This window comes from Ranitomeya variabilis, chromosome 2 (assembly GCF_051348905.1).
Source record: "Ranitomeya variabilis isolate aRanVar5 chromosome 2, aRanVar5.hap1, whole genome shotgun sequence".
NCBI classification, from domain to species: Eukaryota; Metazoa; Chordata; class Amphibia; order Anura; family Dendrobatidae; genus Ranitomeya; species Ranitomeya variabilis.
Window position 1 is genome coordinate 232,267,073 of NC_135233.1, and position 16,802 is coordinate 232,283,874.

Sequence of the window (16,802 nt, forward strand, 5' to 3'; positions counted from 1 at the left end):
ACCGCCCCGTGTTCAGCTTATTGTTGGGGCCACATCTACATGGCCCTGTATAAAGCACAGGTGGGGCTCACACAGGGACACTAGTGGTGCAACTTATACCCTCCCACCAGGAACACATGCACCGCCACCCCACACTGCAATGTCTTCATGAAGGGGAAAGGGAAGAACGGCGCCGTCCGCTGCATTATTTATCTATTTTCAGATCTAATTACTGGTAAACCTTCATTTGTTGGGGTGTAATTGTCACAAGCGACGGATGGGGTCATTGTCATATATTAAGGTGAAATATCTTTGCGTCAGCAAACGCCGGAGCTGGATTTTTAACCCACGTATATGGCTGTGAGTCTCTAAAGACATTTCGGCCTCTTCCAGACTGAACTGGCTGATAACAGGGAGAAATGCGGTGTATTCACCTGTACTATCCTGTCAATAATTTGCCCCCATTGAACACTCGGATGTGAATTAACAATGGCAGGTGCGCTTCTAATCCTTTACTTGTAGTGTCATGGCTTTGAGTCTTTCCTGACTGGATCCATTACATAACCCTGAGCCATCGCATTATGCCGTAATGGCTGCTAATGATGCCGCGGATTTACAGGGATTCCTCACTAGTCATACACCGCTGACAGCTCAGCTGCCAATCCTCAGTGTGTAAGAGATCCACCATGGCTGCTGATGTCACACCCATGGTGTCATGATTCAAGTACTGAAAGATGGCACTGGTTGGTGGTGGCACTGTGTGGTGTTATTTGGGGACTCTTTGGTAATGATATCACTGCAGAAGGAATGTAATATTATATTCCGGTCACATTATTAGGTTGCCATAGGCTGTTCCATATGTCCTGCAGTGCCAATGAGAAACTTCTGCCTGCTCCTATGTAGATGTCACCCCAGCAATTACACAGATGACGGCTGAAGTCTGCTTGGTTGCTGTGGGTCAATGTGGTAATTAAAGGGACTGATCCTGCACAAGTCGCCCTCAGGAACTATTAGGATTAATGAGGAATCATTGGCCATCGTAAAACCAACAGGATTCTTCACATGTCAGCTGCCTTCTTGCCCAACCTGATCCCATTGTTCCGCTGCCCCACATCCTGCTCGGCTTGTTATCCCTGATCTCACTGTCCCGCTGCCCCCCCATCCTGCATGACATGTTCCTCCTGATCTCACTGTCCCGCTGCCCCCCCCCATCCTGCATGACATGTTCCTCCTGATCTCACTGTCCCGCTGCGCCCCCATGCTGCATGGCCTGTTCCTCCTGATCTCACTGTCCCGTTGACCACCCCCCATCCTCCATGGCCTGTTCCTCCTGATCTCACTGTCCCGCTGCCCCCCCCCCATGCTGCACGGCCTATTCCTCCTGATCTTATTGTCCCGCTGCCCCCCATCCTGCATGACATGTTCCTCCCGATCTCACTGTCCCGCTGCCCCCCCCCATGCTGCATGGCCTGTTCCGCCTGATCTTAATGTCCCGCTTCCCCCCCCCCCCATCCTGCATGGCCTGTTTTTCCTGATCTCACTGTCCCGCTGCCGCCCCCCCCCCCCATGCTGCATGGCCTGTTCCGCCTGATCTCACTGTCCCGCTGCCCCCCCCCATCCTGCATGGCCTGTTCTTCCTGATCTCACTGTCCCTCTGCCCCCCCCCCATGCTGCACAACCTATTCCTCCTGATCTCACTGTCCCGCTGCCCCCCCATGCTGCATGGCCTGTTCCTCCTGATCTTATTGTCCCGCTGCCCCCCCATCCTGCATGGCCTGTTCCTCCTGATCTCACTGTCGCGTTGACCATCTTCCATGGCCTGTTCCTCCTGATCTCACTGTCCCGTTGACCACCCCCCATCCTCCATGGCCTGTTCCTCCTGATCTCACTGTCCCGATGACCACCCCCCATCCTGCACGGCCTGTTCCTCCTGATCTCACGGTCCCGCTGCCCCCCCCCCCCCATCCTGCATGGCCTGTTCCTCCTGGTCTCACTGTCCCGCTGCCCCCCCATCCTGCACGGCCTGTTCCTCCTGATCTCATGGTCCCGCTGCCCCCCCCCCCCCCCCCATCCTGCATGGCCTGTTCTTCCTGATCTCACTGTCCTGCTGCCCCCCCCCCCCATGTCGGGAGAAACAAGGGCTGGATGATTTCTTTTTTTACTAGAGATCTGGAACTTGCTGATTTTAGACGCTTGTAGATTTTGACAACTCGGACACCATTTATCTCCAGGGGAAACTGAGCATTCTACTGGAAAGGATCCCATTCTTTGTATAACACTTGTTAATTTTGATGACCGGTTTTACAGGGATGGGAGGCTGATGGACAGTGGATACATAGTACACATGAAATTAAATATTTGGATACAGTGGCTAAGCAGGTGTTCTCACACATATTGATATTAGATACAGCTCAGCAGACAGTATCACATATGGTAGGCTTAGATGCATAGGATCAAAGTAAAACAGAATGGTGAAGGGAATACCGGACACCCTGGGCTCCCGGCTGTGGTGCGCCAGCAGTGTGTATATCGCAGTGTGTCCAGGTTTATAGGCATCACTTGAGCCGAGAGTGCAGGGAGCGTATAAAATACAGATCAGGGTGGGAAGACATCTCCTCTACGTCGTAACACAATGGAGAGGCAAAATATGGACATCCATCTGTCCATCTCCTGATCAGTAATGTTCCACAATGGCATCAGATATTCCTATAGGGATCTGGTAAAGCAGTTGCCACCGGGCTGTAGAAATAAAGAACCCATGTTCCAATAATAACCTAATGACCTGATTTCCTTTCCTTGCACACGCCTCAGTGACTCAAGGAGATACGAAATATTCTAATGTTATCTTAGGTTTGGAAGTTTCGCAGGAGTGGCCGAACATTATGGAAATGCATGACTTCTCACATCCCGTCCATCTATGAAGGGTATGAGACAGGTGCACTGTATAAGGTGATTTGGGTGTACCACTAAAGGGTTAAACCACTCTCTGGGTGTCCTCCTAGATGAGATCACATCTGTGTCAGTGGCAGGTCCTGTGATGTGTTCTGCTGCAGAGATTAGTGCCCATTGCCGGGCTGTTTTTCCCTCTAAATATGACAGATTACATCGTAAATCCATGTGGTTCACCGGTATCTCACAGGTTATGGATCCAGAACTGCGTCAAAGGTTGTGTTCATGATGGAAACTTTAAAACTGATGCGACTGGAGCCGCAAAGTCTGGCTGATTGTGTGGGGAGCCCATGCTGGTTTCTGAGGTGTTACTGTGATATATTTAGTGCTAACGAGAAGCTGACAGAGGTGGAAAACTACTAGTCTTTACCTGGGGGGACGTTTGCAGCTCGCCACATCTGCATTACATCAAAAACGACTCGCTCTATTGCTTCCAACTACATAAGAGAACCAAATCCATAACGAGCTTTATTACCAAACTAGATATTGGTTCTCTGATATTCATAAAGGGTGAGTAGGTAGAAACCTTCCACATTCGCAGTGAAACTGATTCCCTGAGTCAGTATAATCTGAGGCCCGGTGAAATCCTGGACATTCGAGCACAATGTGCATTGTTAGATAATTGGTCACTAAGTCGCTTCAGTGATTTGGATAAAATATACAAAGAGCATTGTTGGCTGATTTTCTGTGCACTATACATGAGATGCATAGGATTTCTTTTGTGCTGCATCTGTTCTCTGGAATGCTCCCAAAATGTATGACTATTATTAAAAAGGGTTACCATATTCATATCTGTTAAATTATTGACTTTGAACATGCAAACTGGTAGATATACAGTGGGTACGGAAAGTATTCAGACGCCTTTACATTTTTCACTCTGTTTTATTGCAGCCATTTGGTAAATTCAAAAATGTTGTTGTGTTTTTTTCATATTAATGTAAACTCTGCACCCCATCTTGACTGAAAAAACAAACAAACAGAAATTAAGTAATTTCTAGGTATGCCAGGGGTTGAGTTTAGTAGTTCTAACTTTTACATAGTTCATTGGTCCATTAAAAACAGCACTTTTTTTTGCCATTAGTTAGAAATCTGTAGGACACTAGGTACGTCGGGATCTTGACCGCATAGTCGCCTTTTGTTTAAAAAAACAAACAAACTGGGTTTGAAACAACTCTTGTGCCATCACTTGGGTAGATTTCGAGCTTTCAGTAAGAAAGTTTAACTTCTGTTGTGACTGCAAAATTCACACCGATGAACATTTTAATAATTCTTGTATTTTACACCTACACAGGTATTGATTTCCTTGAAGAAAGATTGTCTCCTTAACTGAAAACAGAGGACCACCAGATCCAAGATGGATAAAGGAGACAGCATCCAGAATCCTTATGCCAATGTGAACATCCCTCGAGCGCAGCTGAAAAGCAGCTTCATCCGGAACACGCTTGGAGAGGATCTCGATGGCGTAGTTATCACCAACCCCTCAGTGGTGCCAACGTACCCCTCCCACAGTACACAGGATAGCTACAGCAACAACAATCCTTATCCTAACTCGGCCAGCAATAAAATCCGCACACAGGAGTCGTGGAGAAGACCTTACAATCCGTATGGCAGTAATAAGCCTCATAATGGAGGCCACACTGAAGCCATGTACAACATCGACCTGGAAAAGCACTACAAAGAAGTGAACGTCGAGGAGAAACCGTGCTGCTGTTATCCTTGTTGTAAGTGCTGTCCGTGCTGTAGGAAATCCTGCTGCGTCATCTCCTAATACTTGGCCACCCTCTTCCCGAGCCACAAAACAAAAGAAAAGATTGAATGGACTCGAAGGGAAAAATTTTTCTCTGGTGTATTGATCAATGAAGACGGACCTTCGACTGTCTACCAAAATCTAAGGAGATCTTCTTCTCCCAGTTCTCTGGAACCTTTTGTGACAAGGATCTGGCCCACTGATGTGGGGTAGTTTCAGTTGCCAAATTAAGTTGATAGTGATATCTGAAAAGCAAAATGAGTGAGTCCAATGGATCATTGTTCTGTATTTTTTTTATTGTAATGATATAGTATTTGTAATGCTAACATCGGTCCAACTTTCGAAGAAATATTGACTTTGGATATCCATTCCTATTTTTTTTGTAATTAATATATGTAAAAAATGTTAAGTTGTTTTGTACCAATGTAAAGGAGATGTTCACTTTTATCCAATGCTTCCGATATGGGCAAAAATACCGTTTAGATCCATCCAAACCCAGAGTGAAGCCTTATCTAGCATTCGATATCACTAACGATTGAATTGAGACCAGACAATAAGAAAAAAGTCAAAGTGAACATCCCCTTTGTTTTCTGCTCACAGTATTTCATTCATGCAGCACTCCGGTAGCAGATCAGATGTGAGTATCTGGTTTTAAATCTGCAAATTGAAGGAACAATATTTTAGGAGATTGACGACCGATGTCGAAGAGATGGAAGTCGCACGTTCTCTAGAATGAAAGATAGGTTTTAATTTTTTTTCCTTAGATAGTGAAAATGTGTATATTTGTACTTTTATGGCGTAGGGTAAGGGAGTAAAGTACCATGAAATTTGTCAGGATTCATCACTATGAGCTGATACTTGGCATTAGATGATGGGTTTAAAGCCACCTCGTCTTAAAAGACCGTCTCAAGAGACATATAATGGGGCAGCATTGGTGACTGACCATCTCCTCCTGAACTAACAAAGCAACGGTAATCCCTCATCACATTTGGCCAGGTGAAATAATATTATTAATGGATAATCTTCAGTAATTGATGCTCCTGATTAGTAGAATGGACTCCTCGGCACTGGACAGGGTTCCTCGATGCTTCTCAGGGCTACGAAGTGTTAATATATGGCCTTTATAATGAAGCCAGCTCTTGTGTGCAATGCCATTACTTTTTTTTAATATATGACTTTAACTTTAATTAAATATGATACAGTAAAATAATGTTTGGTTTCCTAGCAAATGTCTCCAATTTTTTTTCTAATTACAAAAGACTTCACATCAATAGGAGCTGAGCTGCAGTACCCAAGAGTGGCCACTACAGTGTATGGCACTGTGCTGTGTGAAACCCGGTGGTTGCAAGCAACTGACTGAGGGGTCTCCGAATAAGTCATCACCATCAGATCGGGCCACAACAAACTGATACAAATAATGTATCCCAGGGATCATGGTACTTTTAGGTCTTCTGACCTTTTGGGGAAAATAAGGATTGGGCATTGATTTTAAAATCAGTCACCTGATCCTTTTGTTCTCCAGGCAGTTGAGTCTTGCAGCGGCTTGCTCCACTTGCCCACAGAGGCTACATGAACGTGGACTCGAGACAAGGGTTTGTGTATGGGGGATTGGGGAGAGTCGTCAGCCTGGAGGCTAACGTATGGTCATTTTTAGATGTAAAACTTTACTGTCCGCTCCAGACAATCCCGTCTCTGGGTTGGTGTTGACTTTTTCCTTTGTTTGCTCAGCGATATATCAGCCAGCAGGAATCCGGTGTCAGGTTCCTTTTCCATCTGATTTGCCCCATAAACCTTCCCAGTTAGTGATGTGGCTTTTGCTCTGCTGACAGAGCCCTCTATGCTTGTGAGAGAGGACTTTACAGTATACAAATATATACAAATGTACAGTCCCTGCCGGGTGACATCATGGTGTTTATAGAGGAAGCCTGTCCTAAACCTCCAGACTGTGTATACATTTACAGGGCTGTAAGGTCTATTCTTGTATGTATGATAAATGCTCCTTCTGTAACGTCACTGTCCTGTGTCTAGGGGATGACTTACACACGCAAAGACGTGAATATCGCTCACTACTTGCACCTTTTTACATGGGGGCTGCGGCTGCTCCTGTTATCGTGCATTAGGAGTTATCAAAGAAGTGAATGGTAATGCTCCTATCCACTGCATTGCAGTTATTCTGGTCCTGTATGGAGGCTGTGTTACACCTAAAGGTGCATAAGCCTTCTTGGATGAGCAGAGATGCAACGTGAAGCTCCTGTGCTCCTATATAAAATCTGTAACCAGACTCGGGTGGAGGACACCTTGGGAATTTCCAGCCTGACATAAATTTCCCTTGCAGTGGCCATGAATGGTTGACCAAGGAATATATGAATGGGATGGTTATGCCAAAAGGAGAGCTAATCTTTTGTGAGTTGTTCCCTTCATGGGGACCCTCCTTTCTTATGTCTACATGACTTTATAGAGAATTTAGAAAGCAATTGTCTTAAAGTGGTAATGCAATTTAATCAAATTATCAGCTATCCAATGCGCAGGTGATAACTGTTGGGCCCCATTTCTGTGATTCTCTCAATCTAACACAATCTACCTTATGTCCCCCTCTTGTGTCCAGTAGCGCCTACCCCGGGCACACATGCTCCTTGCTGACACTGATTAAGGGCTGCTCTTGGCCATGCTCGGCGGCAAGGTGCAGCTGCTCCTGGTCACAGACTCACAGCCATGAGTAGAACCAGGCAACGATCACTGATCCTCTGCATAGGTGATACTGAGGAAGGAATACCCCTTTAATGGGTCAGGTCTATAGCTTTTTAAGGGAGTGTACAGCAAATTCCTAGGAATCAAGCCTATTGAATGAAGCAATGATTCAAATATTTGCCTGTCGCTGTCAAAAACAATGGAGAGACTATTATATTTGAAAAATGTTGGGAACGTGGCCAAAGCGGTCACCACATCTATGATCAGTGCTACCGTGAGCACGAACATATCGTTCCTTATTGTGATTGTAGGAGATGGAGAAAAAAACTCTGTCACATGCAGGTTCTGCCCTGAGCCTCTGATCCGAGTGGGGACAGTGGGTGACACTTGGTTGACTGTTAATCGTGTTCAGAGCCGCCAATCTCTCTCAACACGTACTGAAATGGAGACCCCAGGATACCACTGGTGATATCGACAATCAACAGGAAAGACTTTTAATACACCAATCTACTAGTGCCTGGATGAATGTCGAAAATTAACCGAGGAGTAAAAGGGGACCAGTCCACTGACAGATGGCTGAATGTTTAACTACATTTGACGACTAATATCACAGGGGTAAAGACCTAGCGAAGGATCAGCTGTACAAAGGAACAGAACCTCATCAGATTTATGGAACATCCAAGAGCAGTCGCTTCAATGTACAATGCACAAGTCCCACATGGGGACTCGATAGAGGCAGCCAAAAGCTACAGGGGGCAAAGGTCACATTGTTCTGAGAGTAAAAAACAAAACAAAGATAATTACAAACTGTTGTCCTGGAAACCTAAAACCTCAGTAATCCCAAGCAGCAAGTCACTCAGCAAAGGGTAATGACTGCACTGACCCCGAGCAGCAAGGAAAATCATACGTCCGAAACATCTGCATCATTATCCTGTACCCTGACTGTCATAATCCTGTACCCCCAGTGTCAGCGTCATTATCCTGTACCCTGACTGCCAGTGTCATTATCCTGTACCCTGACTGCCAGTGTCTTCATCCTGTACCCCCAGTGTCAGCGTCATTATCCTGTACCCTGACTGCCAGTGTCTTCATCCTGTACCTCGTGTCAGCGTCATTATCCTGTACCCTGACTGTCTTCATCCTGTACCCTGACTGCCAGTGTCTTCATCCTGTAATCCCAGTGTCAGCGTCATTATCCTGTACCCTGACTGTCTTCATCCTGTAACCCCAGTGTCAGCGTCATTATCCTGTACCCTGACTGTCTTCATCCTGTACCCTGACTGCCAGTGTCTTCATCCTGTAATCCCAGTGTCAGCGTCATTATCCTGTACCCTGACTGTCTTCATCCTGTAATCCCAGTGTCAGCGTCATTATCCTGTACCCTGACTGTCTTCATCCTGTAATCCCAGTGTCAGCGTCATTATCCTGTACCCTGACTGTCTTCATCCTGTAATCCCAGTGTCAGCGTCATTATCTTGTACCCTGACTGTCTTCATCCTGTACCCCCAGTGTCGTGTCATTATCCTGTACCCTGACTGCCAGTGTCTTCATCCTGTAATCCCAGTGTCAGCGTCATTATCCTGTACCCTGACTGTCTTCATCCTGTAATCCCAGTGTCAGCGTCATTATCCTGTACCCTGACTGTCTTCATCCTGTAATCCCAGTGTCAGCGTCATTATCCTGTACCCTGACTGTCTTCATCCTGTAATCCCAGTGTCAGCGTCATTATCTTGTACCCTGACTGTCTTCATCCTGTACCCCCAGTGTCGTGTCATTATCCTGTACCCTGACTGCCAGTGTCTTCATCCTGTAATCCCAGTGTCAGCGTCTTTATCTTGTACCCTGACTGTCTTCATCCTGTACCCCCAGTGTCGTGTCATGGCAACACAAGATCTATTACTTATAAAAGAATAAAAACATGACACAAAGAATTAGTGGAAGAAAAATGGCCGTGATGTTTATTTAGGGTTATCCAATAAAACACATAACTTTAATTAAATAAACTCATATAAATATCCAGATTCCAATAAACCAAATCCAATCCGCCCAAACAAATGGGCGATTTTCCCGCCAATAAAACACCACGACAAGGACATAAAAAAAAGGGGGGGTGGGTGGGATCTTCTCTTCTTCACCGCAACGGCGGACTGACAGCTGTCCATAAAAACTGGGTCTTTATATAGTATAAATAATCTGCCCAACAACCAAATTCTCCAATGGAAAGCCGTTAAAAAGGCGCCAAAGACACCAGCTGGAACTGGTTCTTCTAAAAATAGCATACCTAGGCCAACTGACATGGCCATAAAATTAACCCTTAAAACCAATAGGGCCATAATAATAATCCAAATCTATAAAGATCTGTGCAGCCATGAGACCCCCCCTGTATTCTTTTTTGACTTGCGGGGGGGGACTATCATGGCAACACAAGATCTATTACTTATAAAAGAATAAAAACATGACACAAAGAATTAGTGGAAGAAAAATGGCCGTGATGTTTATTTAGGGTTATCCAATAAAACACATAACTTTAATTAAATAAACTCATATAAATATCCAGATTCCAATAAACCAAATCCAATCCGCCCAAACAAATGGGCGATTTTCCCAAAAAGCCAAGCCTCAAAGAGGCGAGGCCCCCCCCAAACCACACAGCCACTTTTCTACCATTGTCTGTAAATTCAAATTAAAAATGTCTAACCCGATGTCCGATAAATGGACCAAATCATTCCTAAATAGTCCAGGCAAAAAACCCTCCAGCTCCTCGTGTCTGAAGGAAAAACCACCAATTAAAGGTAAAAATTTACACATATTCCTATTAACTCTTTTGCGAATTTTATCCAAAAATGACAGCTTACTGTCAGACCACAAAAATCTAGGTATTATCTCAGAAAAAATAAAACCAACCGAAGGGAATAACTGTTTAAGGTTGCAAATGTCCGATCTCATGAGAGCTAACAAATCAAGAGTTTTAATCCTACCAAGGTCATTACCTGCGAGATGAAAAATGACTATGTCTGGAAAAGGGAAAAGTTTAATATTTTTCTTAAACTGATAACAAAAATTGGACCAACACATGCCCCGAACACTATGCCAATAAATTTGAACGTCAGTAGTATTAAAAGAAAGATTCTCAGAATACACTCTCTGCCTGGCTCTCTTCTCTGCCCAAAAAATGAATGAGTGTCCCATAATCCAGACTATGATAGGACCTGAAAGGTAAATGAAGAATTAGTAGTCATAGAGCTCGTGGCGAACATACAATTTGAATCGTCTAGAATCCCATCTACCCAATTTCTGAATTAATACATCATCCAAACCCGCTCGGGATGCCTCAGTAGCAGCACCTATACGAAATGAGTGGGAAGTAATCCGTAAATGTTGACAATTCAAAAAACATAAGCATTTCTTTAAAACGGCATTAAATTGAAATATTGTGACCGGAGATCCGTCCATATGAATAAATAAAGAGCCTCCGCTCCCAGGCCTTATCAGGAGCCAGCGCTTTAAGCTAGAAACTGGGCAGATTGCAGGTACAGAAAAAGAGTTAACTCTCAGCCTAGACCCCCTGCCTAATTGGTCAGTCTTTGATTTTCTAATAAATAAGATCAAAAACGAACCCTCAATACTGACGTCAGCGAATAGCAAGCCAGAAGGCTCTGTTTTCCTAGCTGACACCACTTCACCAACCCTTAATGCTCCAAAATATGTCAATGTAAAAATTGCATGAAACAGCGAGCTTTCCTCAAGAGAACTACAAACCTTTGAAAGAACTAAACATAAATCCTGCAAAAACGAAAAAGTGATCGGGCGTCTAGAGTCTGCCTTAAAATTAGATCTCTTCAGACCCTTTAAAAATTGTTTTAAAGGAAAGAAACCGGTTAAAGGGGGGCTACCCCTTAATTTAAGAAAAAATGACACCCCCGCGAGGGACTTGGCTATTGCTGCATAGGAAAGGCCTAGCTTGGCCAGAGATTCAGCAAACCTGAGGCCCGAAAAAGCGCTAGATGAGCTATAATCTAGGTTGTTCAATATACAAAAATTCACCCATTTATGCCATGCGGCCGAATAATCAGCCCATGATCTGCCAGAAAGCGAGTTCTTAATATAGTGAGGAATCAGATCAAGATTAAATCCCAAATCGACTGAGGGTAGGGAGTCGGTTCCAAGTCTGCGACGGGTACCTGCGAACGAAAAATTGACTGCTCATGCCTAGCCAGGAAACCTGCAGAAACTGACCATTTGCTTAAACCCCGGTTAGGCTACGTTCACACTAGCGTTGTGCGCCGCTGCGTCGGCGACGCAACGCACAACGCACGCAAAAACTCGGCAAAACGCACGCAAAAACGCTGCGTTTTGCGACGCATGCGTCGGTTTTTGCCGAAAATCGGACGCAAGAAAAATGCAACTTGCTGCGTTTTCTTGGTCCGACGCTTGCGGCAAAAAAGACGCATGTGTGGCACAACGCAACAAAAAAAACGCATGCGTCCCCCATGTTAAGTATAGGGGCGCATGACGCATGCGTCGCCGCTGCGTCGCCGACGCAAACCCGACGCACATTAGCCAAACGCTAATGTGAACGTAGCCTTAGCCTTAATCCAAATATTGCATTTCAAGCAAATGAAAACTAACTGCCTAATGATAGCCGAAGCCCATTTATTCTTTGAAGATAGGGTATTAATAGAGAAAATCACCCCTGGGTTTAAGGACAAAACGACAATTCTAGAATTTTTAACTAAAGGGCCCCATAGATAAAGCCCTAAAAAAATTACAAAAAGTTCAAAAACCATCTCAATGTTTGTAATATGACCTTCCATCCACTGGGGCGGCCACCGAACGGAGCACCAGTGGGATGACAAAAAAAACACCACCGCCAAAGGTGGAGTCAGCTGCAAAGGAAAATGGGATAGAATCAGCAGAGACAAAAGCGGATTGCCAAGACGAATGTCCATTAAATTCAGAAAGGAATCTAAGCCAAACTTTAACATCCTCCTTCATTTCTGAAGAAATTCTAATATGAAAAGAAGGAGATGTTACACCTGTAGTCGCATCATATAACCGCCTAGAAAAAACTCTCCCAAAAGGAATTATGCGGAGAGCAAAATTAAGTAGACCCAATAAAGACTGGAGTTCTTTTAAAGTCAGCTTTTTTCTACACAGACAATTATTAAGAGCATCAGCTAGTTTGGTAATTTTATCAATCGGGAGTCTGGATTCCATCTTAACGGAGTCCAAAGTTATTCCAAGAAATTCAATGGAAGTACAAGGAAAAACAGTTTTTTCGTTGGCAATAGGGACCCCAAAATAATCACACATTCTTAAAAATCTATTAAGCGTGTCCAAGGCAAGCGTGGAATCAGGGGGACCTATAAAAAGAAAATCGTCCAAATAATGCAAAATTTTGACATTGGGGGAATTAAATTCCAGAACCCAATGTAAAAATGACGAAAAAGTCTCAAAATAAAAACAAGATAAAGAAAAACCCATGGGAAGGCACTTGTCAAAAAAGAAAAAATTCTCAAAACAAAACCCCAAAGAATTGAAACCCTTGGGATCTATAGGAAGCAGGCGAAACGCTGACTTAATGTCTGATTTAGACATGAGTGCATTAGCGCCGACAGACCTAAGCATTTCAATGGCAGAATCAAATGACGCATAGCTAACAGAGCAAACATCTTTATTCACTTCATCATTTAAAGATGAGCCAGGGGGATAAGATAAATGATGAATTAAACGGAAGGACCCAGAATCTTTTTTGGGAACTAAGCCTAATGGGGAAATTCGAAAATTTTTAAAAGGAGGGGAGGTAAACGGACCTGCAACCCTTCCCAGTTTTAATTCGCTAAAAATTTTATCCCTGGCTACATCCGGATTATCCGCCAGGGAAGGAAGGTTTCTTACAATATGACATCCGATCCCTTGAAACGACGGGACAAAAAAACCGTTCAAAAACCCGTCAAAAATCAATCTACTGCTCAGAAAGTCTGGGTATTTGTTTAGCCAATAAACCAGACTTTCCAGCTTCACTGGTGTCTGAGCCCTTTGAAACAGAGTCCCTGGAAAGTGTCTGCTGCGCGGACTGTTTTTTAAAACATCTCGACATAGAGTGTGCGTTTCCACAAAACGAACACTCATGCCGAAAACGACAATTATTGTTCCACTTACAGCCGGAATCATTGAAAGCAAAGCAGACACCTGTTGTGAATTTGGATTCTGGGCTCCCCCGGTGGCCGCTTGTGGAATTGGACTTGTCATCCTCTTTCCTGTTTCACCTGATTCCATCAGTAGTGGGTGTCGCTATTTAAGTTCATTTCTCTGGTGGTTTCTTGCCGGTCAACAATGTTATCTGATGCCTCTCAGTGCTTGTTCCTGCTTCTAGACAACTACTAGATAAGTTGGACTTTTGTCCATGTTTTGTTTTGCCTATTTGTTCCAGTTCACAGCTGAAGTTTTGTTACTGTGTCTGGAAAGCTCTCGTTGATCAGGGATTGCTACTCTGGCGTTATGAGTTAATGCCAGAGTTTAAGGTAATCTCTGGATGGTGTTTTGTTAGTGTTTTTCTGCTGACCATGAAAGTATACTATCTGTCTTCTGCTATCTAGTAAGCGGACCTCAAATTTGCTAAGACTATTTTCCTGCTGCGTTTGTTGTTTCATCTGAACTCACCGTCATTATATGTGGGGGGCTACTGTCTTCTTTGGAATATTTCTCTAGAGGTGAGCCAGGTCTTATATTTCCCTCTGCTAGCTATTTAGGTCTTAGGCCAGAGCTGGGCATCTAGCGATAAATAGGAAATGCTACCTGGCTATTTCTAGTTGCGCGGCAGGCTTAGTTCATGGTCAGTATAGTTCCATCTTCCGAGAGCTTGTCCCTCTATAGGCTTGCTATGATCTCTGCCTGCAGAGATCATGACAGTTTGACCGGCCAATAAAGTGTTAAAGACCCAGGTTGAGAAAGGAGAGTTATAAGAAGTCTGCTGGAATTTTTTTTTTTTTCCCTCCAGTCTGCCTTGCTGCAGTCTTTTTTCTCTCTCTCCTCCTAATCTCTGTATGCTCTGTGTGCACCTGACAATAATGGATCTCCAGAGTGTAACTGCGGGTTTGAATAATCTCATCACGAAAGTACAAAATTTACAAGATTTTGTGGTACATGCTCCGGTATCTGAGCCGAGAATTCCTTTGCCGGAGTTCTTCACAGGGAATAGAGCTAGCTTCCAGAATTTCCGAAATAATTGTAAGCTTTATTTGTCCCTGAAGTCTCGTTCAGCTGGAGACCCTGCTCAGCAGGTTAGGATTGTGATTTCCTTGCTCAGGGGTGACCCTCAAGATTGGGCCTTCTCATTGCCAGCAGGGGATCCTGCGTTACGCGATGTGGATGCGTTTTTTCTGGCCTTGGGCTTGCTTTATGAGGAACCTCATTTGGAACTTCAGGCAGAAAAAACTTTGATGGCACTATCTCAGGGGCAAGACGAAGCTGAAGTTTTCTGCCAAAAATTCCGTAAATGGTCTGTGCTTACTCAGTGGAATGAGTGCGCCTTGGCGGCAACTTTCAGAGAAGGTCTCTCTGATGCCGTTAAGGATGTTATGGTGGGGTTCCCTTTGCCTGCAGGTCTGAATGAGTCCATGACAATGGCTATTCAGATTGATAGGCGTCTGCGGGAGCGCAAACCGGTGCACCATCTGGCGGTGTCTATGGAAAAGACGCCAGAAAGTATGCAGTGTGATAGAATTCTGTCCAGGAGCGAGCGACAGAATTTTAGACGGAAGAATGGATTGTGTTTCTATTGTGGGGATTCTACTCATGTTATATCGGCATGCTCTAGGCGTACAAAGAAGCTTGATAAGTCTGTTTCCATTGGCACCATTCAGTCTAAGTTTATTTTGTCTGTAACCCTGATTTGCTCTTTGTCATCCATTGCCACGGACGCCTATGTTGACTCTGGCGCCGCTCTGAGTCTTATGGATTGGTCCTTTGCCAATCGTTGTGGTTTTGATTTAGAGCCTTTGGAGACTCTTATTCCTCTGAAGGGGATTGACTCCACCCCATTGGCTAATAATAAACCACAATACTGGACACAAGTAACCATGCGTATCAATCCGGATCACCAGGAGATTATTCGTTTCCTGGTGCTGTATAATTTACATGACGATTTGGTACTGGGATTGCCATGGTTGCAGTCTCACAACCCAGTCTTGGACTGGAGAGCAATGTCTGTGTTGAGCTGGGGATGTAAGGGTATTCATGGGGACGTACCTTTGGTTTCTATTTCGTCGTCCATTCCCTCTGAAGTCCCTGAGTTCCTCTCTGATTATCAAGACGTCTTTGACGAACCCAAGCTTGGGTCGTTACCTCCGCACCGTGAGTGCGATTGTGCCATAGATTTGATACCGGGTTGTAAATATCCAAAGGGTCGTTTGTTTAATTTGTCTGTGCCGGAACATGCTGCTATGCGGGAATATATAAAGGAGTCTTTGGAAAAGGGACATATTCGTCCATCTTCTTCTCCCTTGGGAGCTGGGTTTTTCTTTGTCTCAAAAAAAGACGGCTCTTTGAGACCATGTATTGATTATCGGCTTCTGAATAAGATCACTGTTAAGTATCAATACCCATTGCCATTGCTTACTGATTTGTTTGCTCGTATAGAGGGTGCTAAGTGGTTCTCTAAAATTGATCTTCGTGGGGCGTATAATTTGGTGCGGATCAGGCAGGGGGATGAGTGGAAGACCGCATTTAATACGCCCGAGGGCCACTTTGAGTATTTGGTCATGCCTTTTGGTCTTTCTAATGCCCCTTCAGTTTTCCAGTCTTTTATGCATGATATTTTCCGCGATTTTCTGGATAAATTTATGATAATATATCTGGATGATATTCTGATTTTTTCTGATGACTGGGACTCTCATGTCCAGCAGGTCAGGAGAGTTTTTCAGGTTCTGCGGTCTAATTCTTTATGTGTGAAGGGGTCTAAGTGCGTTTTTGGGGTCCAGAAAATTTCCTTTTTGGGGTATATTTTTTCTCCCTCTTCCATTGAGATGGATCCCGTCAAGGTGCAAGCTATTTGTGACTGGACTCAGCCCTCCTCTCTTAAGGGTCTTCAGAGATTTTTGGGCTTTGCCAACTTTTACCGCCGATTTATTGCTGGTTTTTCGGATGTCGTTAAACCACTGACTGATTTGACCAGACAAGGCGCTGATGTTGCTAATTGGTCCCCTCATGCTGTAGAGGCCTTTCAGGAGCTTAAGCGCCGTTTTGCCTCTGCCCCTGTGTTGCGTCAGCCTGATGTGAATCTGCCTTTTCAGGTTGAGGTTGACGCTTCGGAGATCGGAGCTGGGGCAGTGTTGTCGCAGAAAGGTTCCGACTGCTCCGTCATTAGGCCTTGTGCCTTCTTTTCTCGCAAATTTTCGCCCGCAGAGCGGAATTATGATGTTGGGAATCGGGAGCTTTT

General features: G+C 44.5%; 1 protein-coding gene across 1 annotated transcript in view; it reads left to right on the forward strand.

Annotated features, from left to right (window-relative positions):
• LOC143805121 (uncharacterized) overlaps positions 1-5,904 on the forward strand; it is a 191,323-nt gene extending 185,419 nt beyond the window's left edge. Inside the window, exon 5 of the mRNA XM_077284006.1 lies at positions 4,220-5,904. The gene's annotated coding sequence lies outside the window, so the exon portion shown is untranslated. The remainder of the gene's footprint in view (positions 1-4,219) is intronic.
• Positions 5,905-16,802: the final 10,898 nt, after the last annotated feature.